The sequence below is a fragment of the Cavia porcellus genome, unplaced genomic scaffold (assembly GCF_034190915.1).
Source record: "Cavia porcellus strain 051 isolate PalLab524CR breed Dunkin Hartley unplaced genomic scaffold, mCavPor4.1 scaffold_17, whole genome shotgun sequence".
NCBI classification, from domain to species: Eukaryota; Metazoa; Chordata; class Mammalia; order Rodentia; family Caviidae; genus Cavia; species Cavia porcellus.
Genome location: NW_026947500.1, coordinates 16,755,487 through 16,778,127, shown reverse-complemented (window position 1 = coordinate 16,778,127; position 22,641 = coordinate 16,755,487). Strand labels below are relative to the sequence as shown.

The window sequence follows — 22,641 nt, the reverse complement described above, 5'->3', positions numbered from 1 at the left end:
TTGAGTGTATTGTTCCAGCAACGAGAAAGCAACTAAGACAATACCTACAGAAATAATGACTGACTTGCACTTGCTCCACAAACTATGCCAAATCAAAGAGAGAAAAACTTCTCTTCATGTGCAGGGGAACTGGGATGAGATTAACAGCTGACATCCCATCAGAAGCACGGGAGGAAGGCGGAGGGCGGCATGGCCAAAGACGTCAAAGACAAAAACAGTTTCAACCGGGGGTTCCATGTTCCTATTGTTTACTCCTGGAAAAAAGTGATCCTATTCTGAGAAAACAGCCTGAAAACACATGCTGCCTGCACAATTGTCTAAAGAAGTACTTTACAATGGCAAATAAACTTTCATTCTTAGATTTGAAAATATAGAATGGATTAATCAAAGTGTGGGAATGGTTGTGTGAAGGAAAGAGAGTCTCTCTGTGTGTACAGCAGTTACTAAAGTTCATTAATAGTTTTTCATTGATCTTAGAAGCAGTTAGTGTCCTTTTAAGATCCATTGCAGTTTTTATACTTATTTAGTTGGGTGAAATTTATTTACTTATTTTTGGTACCGTGGATTGAACTTAGGACCTTGTGCTTGCCAGACAGGCGCTTGTGCCACTGAGCTATATTCTTGACTCAGTTGGGTGAGATTTTAAAAATGCATTAATTTAAGTTTTTCATTTTTTTTTTACCATCTAAATGAAGACAGCAAAATTATGAAAATTTAACAAAATTTTTATTCAAAATTCACTATACTAAATTAAGTATGCAAGAAGTTTCAGTTTTGCCTGAGCTGGCATAATGCCAAATAATAAAAAAGAAGCCAAATCACTTTCTGTGGGAGATTGGGGCTGCAGGAAGAGGAGGAGCTGAGTGTGGAAATGCCTGTGAAATACGTGTGCCAAGCATGCCTGAGACAGCTCCATATTCATCCAGTTCACACCTGAGGGAGATCAGACAGCCCCACCTGGGGCTTGGGGCGGGGCCCTGACAGATGGGGCAGGTGGGCTTGGGAGGAGGGAGGCTGGGGGCTCATGCAGGTAGGATCTGCTGGGCGGGAGGGTGGGGAGTGGTGATGGTGGGCCTCTTCTTTCTGGCACCCCCATGCTCAGGACTGCTTTGTGACGGGGAGACGAGCGCTCTGTGACACAGGCCTGAGCCCCACTCCCGACTCACTGCGGAGACTCTCAGGGCTCAGGAGCCTGAGGGTGGCAACTCAGTTTAGATGATGGAGAGTCCTCTCTTCCTTCTGGAAAGTTCTGCTTGGCTGAGTGCCAGCTTCGCTTGCTGGGCAATGGATATAATCTTTGCCTCTGCATGTGGGCTGATGGTCTCCATCCTACTGATCCTTTCTTCCAGATGGATTCATCTTCCCACTAATGGGATAAAGAACATCAGAATGGTAAGCAATCCACAGGAGAAACCAACAGACAAAGATTCTTCTACTGTTCATTCCAGTCTTGCAAATCTACTTGAGAGGCTTCAGAGAGAGGAAAGCTCGACAGTGGTATCATTCTTCCAGGACAGGTGAGGCAGCAATGAGAGTGGACACTGTGACATCATCTGAGACTGTCAGATCATCTGTGTGTTATCATGGAGGGGCCAGAGTGACAGAAAACAATGAGAAAAAGTGTCCCAAAAGTGCAGTTTCGGGACATGCGAGCAAAGGGGCTGAGGCCCAGTGCATTAGTGCTTTCTCACGGCAGGGCCCCTGACCTGGGCTCTCTCCAGGGCTGGGCTAATCTGAGGGCTCTGCTCAGCCCCGAGGGCTCCAGAAGAAACTGGGTTGAACTCTGGCACTTGGAGGCGGATGCTGGCATGGGGGCTGAGAAATGTGTGGATGGAGCTCAGACGGAGGAACTGGGGCTCAGGACATACGTGGTGAGGCTCACATTGCAGGAAAAGGCTTTTCTGGTTTTCCAAGAAGCAACACAATCTTTTAGCCACCTTACAAGGGAACTCTGTTAAATGTAGAAAGTCCCGCTACTGGGGACATGGAGTACAGAGAGGAGAGGGAGGACTGGGTCCCGGCCTCTCTTCCTTTCTCATGGCACAGCACCACACGTAGACAAAGGGGCAGAAGAAGAGCTGCACCGTGAAAGGTAAGGCACTGTCCTCCGATCGCAGCCGGGACCTGAGCGCCCTGCTCCTGAGCAACCACATCCACAGCTCTGAGGATTTCTGGGGAGGCCTAGGAGCGAGGCTTCAGGGAAAGAACTCTGACCTGGGGACCCTTCTCAGGCTGTGCTTGGAGTGAAGCTGTGACTGGCCCGGGAAGGATGATGTCCAGGAGGGGCAGTGTGGGTCACAGCGGAGCAGTACAGCTGACATTTGCAGGTGAACTTAGGGGTCTAACTGGGAGTGCAGTTTACTTCTCTACCGCTGAGTCCTCATTAGATGAAGTGTCCTTTCCTCCCCATGAGGTGGCTGTGAGGACAGTGGGGGTTGGTGGATGTGGAAGCATCATGTAAGGGATGCAAGTGTCCACTCCTTGTTCCTGGCTATCACTGTGAGGAGCCTTGGACACCGACAGCTGGCCTCCAGGTCGAATCTGATGTAGTGTCTCCGATGTGACATTCTGCTCAACCTCCTCACTTTCCACCAGACACTGTGCTCTGGGGAGGCCCCACCCACTGGCTGGCAGAGGCAGGCAGAGGGGACCACGCTTTCATCCACTGGATGTGCAGAAGCTGCTGGAGATGCTGGTCAACAAGAAAGGCAAACAGAAAATGTGCCAGGGAAAATGCAAGGGTGGCTCATTTTTCCTACAGTGAACACAGGGCACCCCCGGGTTTCCCTGAGGAGCCTGTTGAGGTCACTGGGTGACAAACTCACCTGTGCGCAGCCTCCTGCCACACAAAGGGCAAAGCAGAGTAGCTTCTTGAGTCTCGGCAGGTCCCTTTCCACAAGGTCTCTGGAGCCATTTCCAGCTCTTCTGGGGCCTGCCCCCTCTGCACAGTGAGTCCCTGGTGGCCACTGCCCGGGTCACTAGAAGATCTTCATCTTCATGATCTCAGTCTATTAAATTTAATGACACTATGTCAAGTCATGAAGGACTCATGCTGGGCTCACGCTCACCACGACAGCCCCAAGGACCAGAGCCATCCTGCTAAGAGCAGGCGGGTCAGAGACAGGGATAGTGATCAGGCTTTGCTGTCCCAAGAGCCTGTGCCCCACTCTGGTCAAGGCCTTCATGAGTCAATGGATACCCGTGCCTCGTTTTACATCGACCACCGCTACACAAGCGCTCTGCAAAGAGCTGTCCCTTGGCAAACACCACAGACGTTTCATACTTTTCTTCTGAGAAAAAATTTCTTGCAGAAGAAATGCATTAAAAGAAAAATTGCTTTATGAGTACACCCTCTTCATGTTAATGGCTTCCTCTGTGTAAGACGCCATTGCTTCCTGATGTTCTTTCTCCTAGTTAGTAACTTCTGTGTCCTCCTGGCACTCCAGAGAAAACCATGTTGACAGACCCAACACTAATGGACTCAGAGATGGACACAGAAATTCTTGTAAATTCTCTGTATGAGCTAGTTGACTGTCAGAGAAGCCTCAGACTCCCAAAGAGACCCAAACAGGAACTCTGCTGGAAATAAACATGAATTCCCACACACAGACCTCCAGAGACCTAGAGACTTGGAGAATTAGAGACCCACACATAGAGACCCAGCCTCTATAAAACCCACAGTGATGGACCTCAACCAAGACACAGCTGAGACTCTCCTGGAGACCCGCATTCAGCAACTCCCCCAAAGACACACTTTGAGACCCCTTTCAGAGGTGCATGGTGAGACTCCCTCAGACCCTACCCGAGATTCCCACAGAGAGCCCCAAAGATCTTTCCAGATAAGCCCACAATGGCACCCTCGCAGAGCCCCCTTGAGATTGCTAGACTACAAATTCCCTTACAAGGACTTCCCCTAGAAATCACACAACTTCACCAAGCTCACACAAACTCTGTAAACACCTGTGATGGAGACTTGTACTAAGGAGACTTGTACCCAGAGTCCCCTCAGGGAATTAAGATGGAAATCTCCCCCAGGGGCCTTGGACTGCCACCTAGTCCTCATACACAGCTCCCTCTCAGAGGTGTCACCCCAGAGCTTACAGATCTCCTGGAGACAGCTGGAAGGATGACCATGCACACAGGGCTCCCCTGAAGTACACACCCCCTCAACACCACACAGGCCATTCCTCAGAGACCTCACACAGAGACCCCCACACAGAGCATGCACAGAGACCAGAGAGCTACAGAGACACCGTGGAGTGACCTTCCAAGAGCACACCCAGGCTCAACGCATGCTTACAACAGAGACCTTATACCATTACCTTACCCTTTCCCCAGGATGACCACACAGGACTCACGCAGGGATAAGATCCTTGCACACACAAGATACTGACGCAGTCAGCACTCAGAGAGGGTTCTCCCAGGACCTCCCACTGTTCTAGAATTTCACATTCTTTCAGAGCTCTTCTCCTGAGACAGCCTAGCCTTAGAGGTGCAGATAGAACACACGCACTGCAGCACAGCGCCGTGCAGTGCCTCAGAGGCTGCACCTTGGCACACGGTGGCTGCCTGCACATTTTGAGACACCTTTGCAGAAATTCACACCAACACCTCACAAGTTTCCATGAGTACCTGGCACGGCAAGCTTCACGCACAGCATCCCAGTTCATTCTGCCTTCCTGGCAGGGCTGAACCTACTGAGCCAACAGGCATCCCGGGGAGGGCAACATTGGCGAGGCCTGCCCCCAGCATTGTACCCCTCACATGGTCAACAGGGCCCCAAGTGGAGAATGAGTTCCCCTCCTTTTGTAATGCGATCGCCTCAGAATAGAATAATCACAGATTCCACACAGAGACCCGGGAGTTTCTTTCCTCTGCAGGGGTTCCTTAGCTTTGGCTGTGACCCGCAGTTCAGAGAATTCCAATAAAAGTTCCAGACTCTGGGCAGGCTACGTTCTCCCTGGTACAGGGAGCACCCAAGGGGAAGTGGAGGTAAAAGAGCATTAGGAGACTTTGGAGGACACTGCAGCACTGCCTGATGGGACAGGGGTGTAATAGGCACCTGGAGAGGGGCCTGGACCCAGCCCTGCAGACCCTGAAGGCCAGGCTGATGGAGACTTGTGACTGGGACATGTTTCTCTCCACTTCCCAGGGATGACAGAGACCTCCTGACACTCATCACTCAGCCCACCTTTCTAGAAGATGCCTGTTCCTGCTTATGTGCCAGGTTCTAGGCCAGGCAGGGGGACATAAGGACAGCACCTCTTCCTGCCCTGCACAGAGCCAAATGATTAAGCCTGTGGCCAGGCGACCTGGCAGGGTGACAGGGAGGAGCTGGCCCGATAGGTGCAAAGAGCCAAGGCTTCCCAGAGGAGCAGGCATCTGTGCTAAACTGAGAGGGACACACAGGAGCCTGTCAGAGGAACAAGATGGAGCAGGTTCCAGAAACACACGCGGTACCAGGCAAAGAACAAGGTTGCGGCTGGTGGGAGGAGCGCCAGGAAGTTCCCAGGGCCGGAGACCCTTGCCGCAGCTCCCTCGAAGAAGCCCGCTGTAGAAATGAAAATGACTGAAGACCTTTCCTCAGTGGGTTTATACAGCAAAAGCACAGTGCTTTTGGTCACAGTGTATGTATGCATCCGTGTTTCAGAGATCACAGAGGCTGTGCAGGGTGTTCCTGCAGAGGGGGGAACCACTGTGCACCCCAAACTGAAAAGAAATCATATGAGAGGGGCAACCTCAAGTCTGAGGTGCAGCACAGATGGATCAGAAACCTGACAGGCAGGGGCAGTGGGGAGGGGAGGAAGCGGGGCTCCGCAGGGTGTTTGTCCAGACCCGCAGACCCCAGCTCCTCTGAACACTGAGGTCAGTGTGGGTCTGCACACAGCCAGAGCTCTGCACCCCAGGGCGTGGCCCCAGCTCCCTGACTTGTGCTCCATGGGCTTGGAGGACACACAGCAAAATGCCTGCCTGGGCCTGTGGCTGTGTGAGTAGGAGACAGCGTCTTGCTTTGCGCTGTCTTAGGTTTGGGCGCCGGGGCATCGGGTGAGAAGAGATAGCTCCCTCTGGTCGGGTTTGTGTGGAAGAGGTAGATGCTACCTCAGCTGATGCTAGCTCATCTTTAGATCTTCGGTAGGCTGGACATTGATGTTGGCCACTCAGTGGCCATGTCAGCACCTGTTCAAAGCCATTGCAGGGCACAGGAAAAGACAGAAACACATGTAGGAAAACCAGTTCTTTTCTTAATGACGGAAGAGGTAATGGTTAACTCCTGTAATTACAACAGTGAGACTTATTTCTGTGTGTTACATAAGCAGAGATGTATGTGATTCGATTAGACTGACATATTTTTGGGGCACTTTTATGTATCATAATACTTACTATTCCTGGGATTTGACACAGAAAATATCAGGCGTTAAGGAAGACAAGGAAGTGAATGCCCACTACTGGGGTGATTAGAATTTTACTTTTTCTCATGTGGTGGTCAGTTACTAACAGCTCTAGAATTTTAGCACGGATGGATTGAAAAGTGCTCACTTCCACAGAATTCCAGGTGTAATTTCCCATCTTACCCAGTCAAACTGGTCCAGGTCCCAGACTCAGCCTGTGCTGTGTATGTCGCCCTCTGGTGGCCTGTTCCTTATGCAGTAATCCAAGTGGATGGCTTCACTGTATTTATTAAAAATAAGATCTTTTTAAAAACTGGCAGAGCTGTTGAAGGAATTAGAAATATACAACCAGAGACACAGGATCTGCGTCTATGTTGAGTGCACATCATGCGTGTGTGTTTTGCGATGTGCAAATCTTTACATCCCTCTAGGATTTAAACTCTGGCAGGGTTAGAAAGGAGCGGTAAGTAGGCAGCACAGAAAAGTGTGCCGGTCCTCTGCGCTGTGTCGCTGACCGCTTCCTTCGATGCGCTGTCCTGGCAGCTTGTGAAATGGCACCTGGCATAGACGGGCAGGTTTGCATCTGCCGCCCGGTTCCGGCGCACTGAACCACACACCTGCCCTCGCCAGCCCTGTCCTCAGGGCTCACCACACTGCCCTGTGGGAGCTGAGACCTCGGATCAGCACCCGTGACCCTGGCTCCTGCTCCTGCTGAGAGTCCTGAGCGAGCTTAGAGCTGGGGCCCTTGAGGCCCTGTGCCTGCTGGTGTCACCCTCGGAGGGGACTCAAAAGGCCCAACCTTGTGCTCTACAGCCCCACACAACCCCCAGTTCCTCGCCTGACAGGACCGTCAGCATATCTTTCAGTGTAAGAACGCTAGCAATAGCCTTCCTCAGTTTCTGCTTGTTATAAGTTATTTCTCAGACATTTCAAAGGAATTTTGGTGGCTATAAAATCCTAGCACTTCAAAAGGTCATTCTATCCACTCCTGGATTTGTTGCTGTGAAAAAATCAGCCATGAGTCATACTTTTGGTCTTTTTATCCTTTTTTTCGTGGGCGCTCTTGATATTTCCCTTAAGACTGGTTTTAAGCCATTTTGCTGGGCAGGGCAGAGGGGTGGGTGTTGCAGAATCAGTTTAACACATTTCATCAAGGTAGTATAAATATTGGTCACTCATTTTAACACTTTCTGCCATTTCTATTTCACTTTTTCAGAGTATTTCTCTTGCGTGTTCAGTTTTGAGCATGCATCACATTTCCTTATGGAATTACATTTTTTCTTCTCTTTGCTTCAGTGTGGCTCTTTGCTACTGAGCTCTCCTAACTCAGCACCTCCCAGCTCTGCTGTATCAGATCAGCTCCATCACACCCATTACCTGGCTCCTTCATTCCCTCAGTTCTGCCGTGTACACTTGGTTTTTAACACAGACTCAAATTCTCTGATGATGAACTCCTGCCTCCTCCTTCCTTCCCTGGCCTTGTTTTTTCCTCTGTGTTCTTCAACACAGCAGTCCCAGTTACGTTAGAGACCTGGGTGATCCCAACATCCACACTGTGCGGAAGTCTGATGTATTTTTCCTCTCTTCCTACCCGTCATGTTTTATCACCCCACACACATCTGGTTAGGAGTGTTAGGCCTTATGTATAAAAAACCTTCAAGAACTCCATGGAATAGCACTTTCCATAGAGATAGTTTCCTCTTTCCTCGCCTGTAAATGGAATAAAAAGATCACAATTTCAGTACAGCTACAAATTGAAGAGGCTGGGACGATATTGAGATTTGAATTTGATCCTGAGCACCTTTGTTCTTGCTCCTCTTTAGATGTAGGTTTCCTGTCTTCTGGATGGAACAATGCCTTCAGCCCTGAATCCTGCCCAAGATCAGGCCCCCGAACCTCCTGTGTTCAGAGGCAGGCTTTTGGAAGGCAATTGAATGTTGGGTGCTGTATTCATCAGTAGACACATCTGCTAGTGGGTCCGGTAGCTGAGTGTGCTCAGGAGAAGCCAGTCACCAGAGGTGTGGCCTGAAAGGACACATCTCCTTTGGCTCCTCCCTTTGCTCTCTCCTTTCTCCTTGCTGTGGGGTGAGCAGCTGTTCTTCATCTGCGCCTCCCCACCATCCTGTTTTTGCCTTGGAGCCCACGGACCACGGACTGAAAACATCAGCCAGACTGGAACCTCTCCTCCTTAAGGCTGTAGGTGTGGGGAATTGTGTCCAAGGGCAGCAAAGACACTTCAACACACACACACACACACACACACACACACACACACACACACACTTCTCGCATGTGCTAAGCCTGTTATGTTTGAAGCAGGTCTTCTCCCCAGCTGGCCTTGTATCCTAGCACTGTAAGATCTTACGAGCATTTTCCTGACTTGCAGAGGCCCAGAGTCAAGCTTGTGCACTCTCGCATGGGTCTAGAACTCAGCACGCCACACACGGCATGATGTCTTCTAAAGTAAAGCCATCTGTGTTTTAGAGGCCTCTGAAGTTGTGACATGCTGTCACTCTATCCCAGCAGGACCATTAGAAGCTCCTACGTGGACCCTGATGAGATCTCTGCATGCAGCAGAGATGCAGAGGCCTCCTGCTGCGTGTGGTTGCCAGCGAGGGAAGGAGGATGGAAGAGTGCGGTCAGCCTGTCCTGCCTGCTATGTGGCGTGCCAGTCACTAAAGTGGCCAGTTCTGTAGCAGAGAAACTTCCGTTTCAGAAACACAAATCAAACCACTTCTTTCCAGTTCTCCTTGTTCAGGAAGATTTATTCTAGAAGATTTATTCAGAAGATTTATTGGGGAAAGGGCTTGGCCAAGGTCTAGTGCCCGTTTTCTTCTTCTTTTTTTTTATTTAAAAGGAAAAAGAGAAAAAACAAAACAAAGCAAAACAGTATAAGGGTACAAGTAATACAGAACTACAAAGAAAAAACAGTAAGAAATCCCCATTTAATAGATTACACATTATCATCTTAGAGATAGTTGTTCAAGTCACAGGATTAAAGCATACAAAGTGGACATTCAAACAGTGAGACTGCAAACAGTTGTGTTCAATGATCCAATCAAATACATTAACATGGTCATCTATTTAACACACCTAAACACACTTGCAATTGTATCCTTTAGAGCACTTTCTTTCCTTCACTTTTTTTTTATTTAAAGAGAAGAAAAAAAAAAGAAAGGACATAAAAAAATGCAGTAAAAGGGTACAAATAATACAGTATTTCTAGAAAAAAATATATACAGTATGAAATCACCAGTTAACAGGCTACACATTATCTTCCCAGAAACAGTTGTCCATATCATAGAATTCAAGCATATAAAGTGAACATTCATACAGTGGAATTGGAGACAGTTCCGTTCAATGATCCAACCAAAGCTCAGTTATATGGTTTTCCATCCTACACTCTCGAACATACCTGGGGTTATATCCCTTAATCCACCTTTCTTTCCTCTCTTTTTTACAGTAACAATTAGACTTTTAGGGTTTTATTACTCTCATGGTTCTTATTACTTTTTTGAAGAGAATAAAAAATGTGACTAAGCAAAACAGAGTCACTTAGAACAGAAGGGTGGGCATAGCACGTGATACAAAAATAGAATAGCAGATGATCAAAAGTGGTTACCATTGTGCCTCTTGCTATTTTCAAACTGAGTTGTCTATATCATCAGGTATAATAGAATTGATCAAAACAATATGGAACAAAACCAATAGAATCTACACTGAGGATCTTACAGGACTTCAAAAAAAAAAGGATGATAGTCAATCTATATTGGGCATCATAGTATATCTTATTGCCTTCAAAGTGATTGCCTATACCCTCAAACTTGATACTATCAAACAAAATTGAATATATAATAATCAGACAGAACAAGATGGGGAGAGCAATACTGGGGTTCAAGTCAGGTTAATAGGACAACAAAAAATTTCTAGTGCCTGTTTTCTGGGAAGGGTCTGCCTGTCATTCTGTCTTTCTCTTTGTCTCCATGGAGACACAGTTCAAGAGTTCAGGACTATTTAAAAGCACAGGAAAGGTACCTGGGTCGTTTTTCCATCCAGCACCCACCAAGCTCTCTGCTTTCCCTCTGCCTGCTCCTCCCTTGAGTGTTGCTTCATTGTTCAGTCCACGATTGTGTGTGTGTGTGTGTGTGTGTGTGTGTGTGTATTTGTGAGCCACCACAAAGCCTTTTGTGAGCAAGAGAAATTAAATGCATACACCTCAACCACTTCATCTGCAAGCTTATATAGCTTTGTTGCTAAAAAAAGAAGGGTCTAACTGTGGGAAAATGGAAGCACAGTCGAAGGACTGCTCATAAAGAAAAACGGCTGGAATGCCTCCAATTAGCTGTGCTCATTTACGTGCTGTGGATTTTCACACAAACGACAGGTACAATGTTTGTTTCTATGTTTAATCAACCTAGGGTCAGACCTGAGGCAAGCTCTGAAGAGCTACTTTGGCCTCTGAGCTGCACCAGCACAGGTTCCTGGTGCTATAGCTTTGGTCTTGGGGCCTAAAGACCCCTGTGTTAGAGGCTTGGTCTCCAGGGATGTGCTTTTGGGACCTGGGCAACCTTTAAGAGTTGGGACTCCTGGAGAGCTTCAGATGTGCCCCCAAACCTGTCTAGGTGTGCCCTTAGAGGTGTTCCTTGGAGAAATTTTTGGGGTCTGTTCACTGCTTCCACTTTTCACTTTGTGGCCAAGAGGTGAGTGAGTTTGCGCCACTGTGCTGTCCTGCCGCGATGTGCTGCCATCCCACAAGTCCCAAAGCAAGAAAGCCATGAACTGGGGCCTCCGACACTGTGGGCCGAAGTAAGCCTTCCCTTATAGGCTGATTATCTTAGGTATCAGTCATAGTGACAGAAAGGTGCCTAAACACCCGATTTTTACAGAATCTTCAGGAAAATGGACTTTGCCACACACAGCAGAGCCTGTCTCACAGAAAACTACATCTTTTGGTCTATGTTTAGAGCTCTCTTGCTGACCTTCTGTTCTTTTTCTATCCTTCAATAACTCCTTCGAAACAATTCTGTGGGACAGAAAGAATGAGACCTGAGACTGAATCCTTTTGCAATGCACAACCTGTGAGGCCACTGCTCAGAAAAAAGCATAAATGACTAACAGTTTAACCGACTTCTTGAAAATGTTGTCACCCTTGGTGGTATTATGTACAACGTTACAGGTTCCCGCCTTACATGCTAGCAAACATGTTGGGGGTCACTGGAGTTTTTTCCTGGAGAATGAGCTTCCTTTCCAGGCCCCACCTCATTTACAGGTCCAGACTCAGCTCTAGGCAGCTGCATTAGACAAGGAGCTGTCTGGGCAACGGTGGGTGGGAAATGCTATGCTCTCTATGTGTGGGAACAGTACCTTCTGGGCATAGTGAGGTCACTAAACAGAGAGTATGAGTGTACTCCTTCTTATTTTCTGCTAGTTTTAATTTGCTGTACTCTGTTTTTCTCAAACAGTTGCATGTGTGCACGTGTGTGAGTGAACGTGTGGACCTGTGTGCACAGAGTTCTGTATGCGTGTTGTGTGTGTGTGTAAATGTGTGTTGGTGCAAGGATGTATATCCATGTGGGTAGACATATGTGGCCCAAACGTAAGAATAGAAGATAAATTCACTGAAAAAATCAACACATTTATAAGTATAGTTGGAAATTTCAATGTTTCTTTCAACAACTGATAGAATAAGTAGGCAAAAATTTTATGGGAGATTTGAACAGTACTACCCACCAGGGTGCCTTATTCTTTAAAACAACAGAATGCAGTCTTTCCAAGGGCATATGGGTATTTGTTAAGATTGATCACATTTTGTACTATAAAACAAATGTCCCTACATTAAATTCATGATGTACATTTTCTAATTGTGATGAGATTAAATTACAAATCAAAAATGAAAGATCCCTGGAAAATCCCTACTTGGAAACAAACACTTTTACATAGCTTATGGATTTTTTAAAAAGGGAAGTTAAGGGGCTGGGGATTTAGCTCAGCGGCATAAGTGCCTGCCTTGCAAGCGCATGGTTGTGAGTTCCATTCCCAAAACTGATTTTTAAAAAAGGGAAATTAGGAATTATTTTGAACTGAAAAAATATCAAAATTTATGGCAGACCACTAAAACAGTGCTTAGGCGTTCATGCCACTAAATACACATATAGAAAAAAAGAAAGATCTTGAATCAAGGACCTCAGGATCTGCATAAAGAACCCTGAAGCAGAACTAGTGAGACCCAAAACTAGCAAAGGGAAGAAACTGAGGACCAGAGCAAAGATCGAAGAATTCTTTCTGAATTTTTGCCTGAATAAAGAGCTGGACAGGAGATGAAGTACCAAGGTTTTACATTTAGTAAAGTTATTAAAAGCAGGATTGAAGGCAGAAAAAGGAAGATGCCCTGCAGAGTGAGTGCCAGCCAGTTTCGGTAGGGCAGTGCAGGGCAGCTGGGCAAAGGCTCACCAGCTGTGAGGCTGATAATCCCATCCTGATGTCAACGCTAGGCCCACTCTCAAAGCCCTGCTTGTCCCGGTGCCGGAAGAGCTGAAGACAGCATTCTCTGATTGGCCCAAGTGCAGGGCTCCAGAGCTGCCCTGTGCTTGTCCTGGGGCTCCGTAATTGGCAGGTCACGCCCACTCACCCAGCCATGTTGCTGTGGCCCAATCACCCACCTAAAAGGCAGAATGTGCTGGGGATTTAGCTCAGCAGCATAAGCACCTGCCTTGCAAGTCTGTGGTCGTGAGCTTGATCCCTGGTACCGGTAAAAATACAATAAATAAATAAATAAATAATAAAAGGAAAAAAATAAAAGGCAGAATGTCAGGACTTGGACCGACTGCTTTCCGAATCCTTGGGTGAATTCTTGACCTGGAGCTCTCTGCTAGCCAAAGTGGTAATGAAAGAGTTGCTCTCGCAGTGCATGACATGGGAACAGCAGGAGCTCTAGCTCACACTCACAGAGTAGGACTGGGAAGAGTGAGGCACAAACTTACTCCCCGGGAGCACGGAAGGGTCATCGTGGGAGTAACATTTCACAGTCACACTCCAAAGTGGAGTGTAACCACAGGGTACTGGCTGACGTTCCCAGGAATATGGTGGGGTAAGGATAGGAGTATGGAATGACCAGAGAGGAGCTTTGCCCCATATTCACCCCAGTGTAGGGTGGGGGTGGGGGGGTAGCCCCACCTCAGGCTCCTAGGAGTGAGGGATGGTGGGAGGAACCCCACCTCATGCTCCTAGGAGTGTGCGATGGTGTGTGTGTGTGTGGGGGGGACCACCTTGACTCATGAATTTGGTGGAGCCTTGGGCCTGGCAGTGGGCGCACGATGGAGGAATGGCCAGTGCATAGGCTGTCCTGTGGGCACAGCCCTCCCTGGTGCTTGGAGAAGGGACTGCCAAATGCTTATTTCCAGTCTCCTTTCTCCTCAGGGTCACCCCGAAGTCTCTGGGCTGCAGTGTTCTCAGCACCTAGCTCCAGGCCCCCAGTAAGAATGGTGCGCTTGTTTCCAGACCCCCCAGCACCTGTGGGATCCCTCACACCCTGCCTGTTTCAGGGGCTTTCAGCTTCTCTGATGGCTGGGTTTGCAGATATCTCACTTACTGTGTGCCTCTTCCCAGTGGGGAGAGTAGAAAGGTTTCGGTCTTTTCTGCAGGTCTGGCTACCCCTGGAATGCTGCTGCCTGCCTTGGGGGACCTAGTCCTTTCCCAAGATGCTGTGCACCCCAGACCTGGGAGATAAGGGTTGCCCAGGCCAGGGGCAGATGGCTTCCCTTCCCAGCACTCTGATCCTGAGTTTCAATATGGGATCTCTGCATTCATCTTGCTGTGCCTGGCTTTCTCCATCGCCTCTGACTCAGTGTACTTACTTGTGCGCTGAACTTATCCAAGATTCCTTCTCTCCCTGCTGCTCCCCACTTGGCCATGACAGTTCTCTTCCAAAATTGAATGAGAATACACTCAGGAGGTGTTACTATTTTTGTTACTAGTGCTTTAGTGCTGTGCCCCCTGCTGTGGAGATAGCATCACAGAAGGATCTTCTACACATATGGAAGGCTTTGTCCTTGTCTGAAGTCAGGTGAGCAACTGCAAAGCATCCAGCAACTCAGGGAAGGGGGAGCAGTGTGGATGCCGCCTGTGATGCTCTTCTCCGCCTACACCCTGGGAGGTAACCCACGGTTATCTGTGCAGCCACAGCTGGGTGCTGCTTGGACTCAACTGATGGAGCCAGAGGTCCAGGTGTGGCCCATCATGGAGAGGCAGCCCAGACCCATCTGGCCTGGCCACTCATCATGAAATGATGAGGGCATGGCGCCCCAGGCTGGTGGCTGTCCCTGGTTCCCAAGGTGTGGGAGCCCATTGTGGGGGCATTGAGTTAAGAAAATGTGGAGACAGGAGGCATTGTGTGAGGGCATACAGGGTGGAGACTGCTCTGAGTGCTTCTAAGTTTTTAAAGGAAACCTGGAAGCTGAAACTTTAAATCAGTCCCTGTCTTTTCTGTTGTTACCACAGACCTGCTGTGTCCAGGAGCCCCAGGCCCCACTCAGTGGTAGATTTGCCACCCTCTGAGGGGCTTAGCAGCTAATGCGTACTTGTCCTTGGGCTGGCTTGGGTAAGGTGGGAGCTGGGCCACAGGTGCTGGCTGCAGAGGACTAGGCAGGATGTCTGGGCCTCCCCGCTTCTCCTTCAGTCCCTCTGTCTTAGTGGGTCTGTGGGCCTGGCTGGACTGCCTGTGCTTCCACAAGCGTTTCCGGAATTTTGAGTTAATGTTATGAGTTGAAACTTTATCTACGTATATTCAGACCCAAATCATGGGAGACTCCTCAAGTATCTCACCCTTGAGATAAGGGCAGATTCCCAAGAGAGTCATGCAGTTTCTGCTGGGGAATTCCTCGCCTCAGTTTAGATCTTCCAATTTAGATCTTGCTGGATTTAAGAAGCCAGCAAGAAGGAGGGAGCTAACTGAGACCCCAGCACCCACACATCCTGCAAAATGCCACCCAACACCCAATCAGTGGAGCCAGAGGGTAAGGGTGACCCTGTCCCTTTTAGGGGTGGAGGGTGGGGCCTGCATTGAGCGACCAGCTGGCCTCAGCCCCAGAGTGCCGCTTCAGCATGACCTGAGGAGCTGCCACAGAAGCAGCTGCCGGGGTCAGACACTTTTGTTTAGGTCAGTTCAGTTTCCACCGGGGCATACATCCTGCTGTGTGGCGGTGACAGCTGTGTCCCTGGAGGGCCCACCCCCCTACACACAAGCAAACCTGCACCTCAGACTCACACTGGCCCTGGTTTCCAACGGTGCCCAGGCCTGCTGAGCCCATCTGCTCACTCAGGACTTGTGGTCCCCACCCCAGCCACTGCCCTCACTGGCCTCCCACTGTGTGTGTGGCCTCCCCTGGGGATGTGCGGGCAGCAAGGAAGGAGGCAGCAATGGGACCCTGGGTGGGACATGCTCATCCGCCTGCCCCCCTGCACCACCCAGCCTCTTGGTGCTCATGGGCCCCCCATGTGTTCCATTTTCCCTGTTGTTCTCTGCTGCCTGTCACAGTTATGAAGTCCCTTTCCTGGGGGACATCCAGGGGCATCTTCTTTCTTTGTCTCTGCAACACCCCCTGAATCCCCCAAGTGGCCCCCTCTGTCTGTTCCTTCTGGCAATCAGTGAGGGCAGAGCCCGTGGGAGCCATGGTGTGGCCAGCACAAGCTCCTTGGTTCTTTAACCCCAAATCATCCTCCAGGCCCTCACTTGGAATTAGTGACTGTCCTCTTTCCATTCACCCAAGACCCCTCCATCAAGCTCTGTCCTCAGCTTTCTTGCCCAGGGCAGAAAAGATCTGGGCCTCAAACACTGAGGGCTCCAGGGCAGTGAAGGGGGAGGAGGGGAGGCTGTCGGAGCAGTGGGCGTGTTTCTTTGTTCAATCATGCTTATGCCAGACTGTGTGTCAGGACCAGCTAGACTCTCTAGAGAGTGTTCTGTAACAGATTGCTAAGTCCAAGCTCTGGGCTTCCTGGTACAGTGGGTCAGAGAAGCCAGACCTGACATTTTTTGTCTGTTCTTGGGGTGGGAGGCACACTTTGAGATCTCTGTCCTGTATGAGACACAGACTCCTGCAGTGTTAGCGCACTTGGGAGCTGATGTCCCAATATGTGTTTCACAGAACCTTCTCTTTAAGGTCTATGACAAAGCATTTTGGGGCAAATAGATTTTTCTGTGCTGTGTGTGTGTGTGTGTGTGTGTGTGTGTGCATGTGTGTGTGTGTGTGTTGGGGTTGTAACCCAGAGCCTTGTAGAGTGCTACTGAAGCTGGATATAGGTCATATATGCAGGGCTAAAGCAAGGCCAGCTCCAAGAACAAGGAGAGCTCAAGGAAATCTAAGCAAAGAAGCTGATAGGCAGAGGGTTGTCATGTGACATCAGCCTGCTGAGTGTATAAATAAATGCACCGCAGTCTTTGGCAGTTCTTTTCTTCGTGACTCTTGTGTTCATTTCTTCATCCTGCACCATCTGCCCCCTAGGGAAGTTTGAGAGCTGCACGGGACGTGGCATTTTGGTGCCTGTAACATGGCCCTGGGGAATGTGGAAACTTGTTACAGCAGGTAAGAGGACACCTCCTAGTGCTCTTGCAAATAAAGCAGCCTCACAAGAGCAAAAGAGGCTCAAGAGAAGCATAGGGGACAAAAGGGGTATTGATAACAATATTGATTTCATCAGGTGTAAAATATGGGGCAAAAACAGGATCTTGGGGCAGTGATTGTAAAAGGAAATGCTTGTGGGGCTGGGGATTTAGCTCAGTGGCATAAGCACCTGCCTTGCAAGCAGGCGGTCATGAGTTCAATCCCCGGTACCGATAAAAATGAAAAAGACAAAAAAAAAAAAAAAAAAATTAAAAAAAAAAAAAAAAAAAGGAAATGCTTGTATTACTGACTTTGTGTGTGTGTGTGTGTGTGTGTGACCCTGGGTTAGGAAATGTCTCAATGATTATACGGTTGTTAAGATGACCCCAGAGGATTTAGCTCAGAGCACTGTTTTAAAACTAAATCCCTAGCAAAAATGGATAGTAGAAAAACAGCCCCTTGAGACTGTGTGAACCCTCTAGCTTTGTTCAGTCAGATAAAGAAGGAGCTGCGAAGGGCTAAAAAGACCCCTCTCTATTAGAGGGAAGTCACTTCTGTGACTTCCACTTCACAGCTGCCCAAGGTAAAACCTATAACCTTACCTGCACCACAGGTGGCTGCCTCTGCTTTCTCAGATCAGAAGAATTTTGCTGCATCACAGGGCTGAGTCACCCAGGGCCCCCCTGCCCACTGAAGTAGAATGCTACTGCTTGTCTCAGAGACCAAGAGGTGCTGCAGGACGCAGAGAGCTTCACTGAGGTGGTGCAGCCCAACCTGGGTCTACATGGCGGGGCAACTCTGTGCCATGGGTGGCTCACTGGGGCCTGTGCCTCTGAGTTGGTGTCTGTGTGCCACTGGGCAGGGAGGGGAGACTGCAATGGGCAGACAACAGGACAGAAGCCCGGTTGGCCCCGCCTCCTGTGTGCTGTGGTGGGAGTCCGCTGCTGTCCCCCAAGCCTTTAAACCTGCAGCACTTGGTGGCTGGAGGCTCTTGGGCTAGCAGGCAGGTGAGCAGGCAGCAACAGGAGAGTGAGGCCCTCACCTGGCTTTGCCTCCACGGCCACCCTCATCAGCCATGACTCCCGTGACATTCTGAAGTCTGCTGATGGCCTTGTGGTAATGGAGCCAAGGCCCCGGAATCCTCCCTCAGTGGCCTGCAGCTGCCTGTGGGTGCTTAAGACGGACAATGGCCAGCTTATTTGAGTGCTACCTTCCAAATGTTTTGTAAAACTTTTCACATCTCCCTTACCACAAGGAATTCCTTATAACACTCAAGGTCAAGGAGTTGTTAAATGTGCTCATGTTGGCTCAAAATTCAGTTACAAAAGCAAAAAGGAGGATTCTTCCCCACAAAATGCATGCCTCGTAATAGACTTCACTTAGCAGTGTGTACTGTTAACTTTTTAAATCCTGCTAGGGATGAGAAACTGAACAGAAAGACAATTCAGTCAGGTAAAGGAAAAGAAGCTAGAAAGGGCCCTTTGGGAAGATCCTTATACTGGACCATGAGGGGGACCCAGCCCAGTACTTGTTTGGGGTTGGGGCTATGTCTGTGTCTGTGTCTTTCCAGAGAGTGCTAAAGGGCCTATCTTGGCACCAGAGCATGCTGTCCAGCTGTATTCATGGACCCAAACCTGGAGAAGGAATTGGTTCCATCTTTCAAGAAGCTGATTCTCAGTCCTGTGGCACAGATGCCTCAGAGTCTGCCCACAGATGATGGACAAGGACAGGGCCAGACCCAACCTGAAGCCCAAGAGCTGGTAACAAAAGATGAGAAAGTCTGAGTAGGTGAGAGAACACATGGAACAACTGAGCTAAAAATTATTGAAAGAAAAGGACACAGATTTATCAGTATTCTTATGACAAAAAAACCTACAAAAATATATATTCATTATAGATAAGAGATTTTGCTCCTTCCAAATTCTTCTTATAAGAGTTCTCTGCTAATTGACCTACAAAGATTCTGACTAGTCTATTTATGATTACAACTTCTAAAATTGTAAGAGTTATTGTAATTCAATTTAGCCAAAAATATATTTGAGTGCACTCTGATGTTGTAAGCAGATCATCTCTGTGTTTGTTTACCCAATTGTCCTGTCTGCGAACAGCTGTTTTTCATTTGCACTCAGCAAATTTTTTCTCTTTTCCTTTTCTTTTGCATTTTTGGACCATTTGTTCATAGTTTAATTTCATTTATAGATTTCAAAAGCATGTTTCCACCTGGGTTTCCAGCTGGTCAATATGATACAAAAATTGGGTTTTCATGAGTCATCAAAAAATTGTAAGATAATTAAACAAAAATCCCTTAGGGTACGGAGAAATTATTGGGCAGGACTCCAGCCGATTAATAAGAAAGCAGCTTCCAGAAAACATTATCCAATTCTCATTCATTAACAGGAAGTCCCAGTGATCTCCACAGCCTTATAAGAGATACCCTAATAAATAGTATTTAAAATATATTATTATAAAATATTATGATATGTTTACATTGGTCATTGTCAAAAGCTTATGTTTTCTAGAAAGGCTTTCTGATTTCAAAATGCTTTGATACAAATTTAAATTAAGAAACAAAAATTTCCACATGGCTGTGGCAATTGATCGTTGTGAATCTCATTAAGTGTGTTAACTGTATTCATGCCTTCAAGGGATACAGGTCTTCCCAAACACAAAACCGGGCTTGTTTATGGTGACACACTTTCCTTTAGATTCAGACACTTGCCTTTCTTTTGTGCCAGACCTGATGAGGTCACCAGTCAATAACAACAACAGAAATGATGTGACACATCTGCTCTGTATGTTCCTTATACTTAGCACTTCCCCACATGTGCTGCCCAGGTGGGAGGGTGCCCATGGCACAGGGAAATCACCATTCCTACTTCCTCTAGGAGGGCAGGGGGCAGAGTGGCCTGAGTTTTCCAAGTACACAGCTTGCAAGGACGAGCTGTGCCCAGGGTGGCTCTTTGGCTGTGACCTGAGGTCCTCCTCATGGGTGGCAGGGTCAACAAAGAGTGGGGGCTGGTAGATGGCAGCCAGAATGCCAGCTCCATCCTGAGCCGTGTGACCTCATGCAGGCCTTTTTACCCAGGAAACTCACTCTTGCCGTCTGCAAAGTGGGGTTGGGTATTACAGCTGCGCTGCTCATGGCGCCCTAAAGCCAATTCTGTTCTCTGGGCTGGTCATTCGGGCCGGCCTGTCACTGCGGGGACCTAGCCCTGCAGGCCATCCGTGAAGCCTGCCCGACTCATCTGGAGCTGGCCACTGGTGAGAGAGGGTGCAAGCTCCTGGCCGCCAGGGTTAGTGGTAGCGTGGGAAGGGCGGCTTTGCAGTTCCCAGCCATCCCTTAGAGCGGGCTCTTCCTTTTGGCACTGGATGTGTTACTCCCTTCAGCCACAGGGTGTCAGTCTGCAACCGCTTCCTGGACAGAGTCTGCTAGGTTCAGGGCTCTTTAAGTTTCTGAAATCATCCCTTACTGGATGATTTTGTCTTTTTTTTTTCTTTGCAGTATTGGAAATCGAACCCAGGACCTTAGCACTGAGCTAAATCCCTAGACCATCTGGTATTTTGAGACAGGGTCTCTCTAAATTGCCCAAGCTGGGCTCCAACTTTAATCCTCCTGCCTTAGCCTCATGATCTTGTCCTAGTTTTACAAAGAATTTCACTCTTCCCACTTGACTACGGCCAGAAACTCTGAAGCCAGCGAGGTGGGTGGAGTTCACAACACTCAACTTTGTTGCCTTCCTGGCTGTGTGATCCTGGTCAAATTGCTTAGCTATTCTGAGCCCATGTCCTCATCTGGAAAATGATCATGCTAGCACTTACCTGCTAGATCTGCGAAGGGGTTAAGTAATGCTTTTAAAGTGCTTAGGGTAGTGCCTGGCATGCCCACATGCAGCAAATTCCAGAGAAGTTAGGCAAATAAAATGTGACGGTGATGATGGTGACGGTGATGGTGGTGATAGTGGTTATGATGGTGATGGTGATGGTTATGATGGTGATGGTGGTGGTGGTGGTGGTTATGATGGTGATGGTGGTGGTGGTGGTTATGATGGTGATGATGGTGGTGGTGGTGGTTATGATGGTGATGATGGTGGTGGTGGTGGTGATTATGATGGTGATGATGATATATACTCAAAAGTAGTCCCAGCCGTGTGAAATGAATGAGATTCAACACCAAAAATTTAAGTCACACCTACAAGTCTTAAAGCTAGGTTGTGAGTGTATTTAAGTATATTTATTAAGTATACTGAGCATGCTTTCTAGAGTTCCCTGATGTACTCTGTAGAGCGCAGAAACAGCTGTCACAATGTACTGCTGTAATTCATTTCTGGAAAATAGACATTCTTCCCACGAAGGGAGCAAAGATGGCTTTGGCTGTTGCTCTGCACTGCAGGGCATAGGGCATGCTCCCCAGGGATCCCACTGAGCTCACAGCTGCAGGCAGGTGTACTCCAGGGTCCCTACTCTAGGCTGCTGGGCCGCAGCAGAGTGCATGGAAGTCCGTCCCAGCCACACATTGTCTGACTGTAGATATAACAACTGTCACTTGGCCACAGGAACAGGCTTGAGTCAAAGGACACAGACATATGCCTTCCCGACCTGCCGCTGCACTGCCCCTAATCACCAGGTGCGTGGCCTGGTGACAGGAAACAGGTTGACAGTGCCGCCTAGTGCTAAGGCTACTCTGCGTGGATGACAACTTCAGTTGATACTACAATCCCCAGGGCTGTAGAATATTTAATTGCAGACAGACAGAGTCAAGCAAATGAGCAACCTCACTGCGTTAAGATAGAGCCACCATTTCCCATTTGACACTTCTTACTGCCACATTCATGCATACAAAGGATTTTGCAAATTTTGAGTTGCACAGCTTTGTAGCTGGCTTTCTTTAGTCACAAAATGAAGTGTTATTGTGCCGTGAAATACTTTTTTGGGTTGCATAATGTTTCTTTTCAGGCTTCATGGTGATTTAACACTAGTCTAAGGTGTTTATGTTCAATGATTATGGGTTCTAAATTTTACTCATATAAGAAATGTTGCAATAAACATTCGTCATGTACTTGTGGAAAGTCCTTCTTTAGAAGAGCTTAATAAAAGTGGGCTGGATGAGTCAACAAGCAGGAACTCTTTTCCACCTCATACTTAAATCATGCGCTGGGCTGGGGGGGCATAGGTTCAGTGTCAGGCATGTGTCTAGTGTGTGCCAAGCCTTGAGTTCAGTCTGCGGCCCTATAAAACAAAAACAAAAAACAAAACCCAAAGCCACACTAAATTTTTGCTCCAGTTGGAATGACAGCATACAGCAGTAATCCCAGCACTGTAGGAGGCTGAGGCAGGAGAATTAGAACTCTGAGTCCACTTGGAGCAATTTAGCAACTTAGCAAAATCCTATCTTTAAAAAAAGCCAAGCAAAAACCAGAGGGGAAAGTCCAGCTGAGGACATAGCATAGCACCAAGCTCCCAAGTACCACAAAGTAAATTAATATAATTTTTACAACACAAAAGGTCAAAGCGAGCGAGCAGCTGAGCAGCCCAGCTGTGAGTCTTACTCAGGTAAGTGCGACCTCCAATGTGGTGCTGCCCTGTGCTGGGGGTGGTATTAACATGTCTTTCAGAAGAAAATGCAGGCTTTCAGTTTGGAGTCTCAGTGGTTTTGTTAC

General features: G+C 48.1%; 1 long non-coding RNA gene across 5 annotated transcripts in view; it reads left to right on the top strand.

Annotated features, from left to right (window-relative positions):
* The window catches only part of LOC106028633 (uncharacterized), a 54,953-nt gene that overhangs the window by 29,782 nt on the left and 2,530 nt on the right, over positions 1-22,641 (top strand). Inside the window, exons 3-5 of one of the 5 annotated variants that reach the window (XR_002792226.2) lie at positions 1,350-1,517; positions 16,886-16,966; positions 18,555-22,640. This is a non-coding gene — a long non-coding RNA (uncharacterized LOC106028633). Of the gene's footprint in view, positions 1-1,349; position 22,641 lie in introns of those variants that run through there. The other 4 variants (XR_010040039.1, XR_010040037.1, XR_010040036.1 and 1 more) reach the window with 4 other exon arrangements.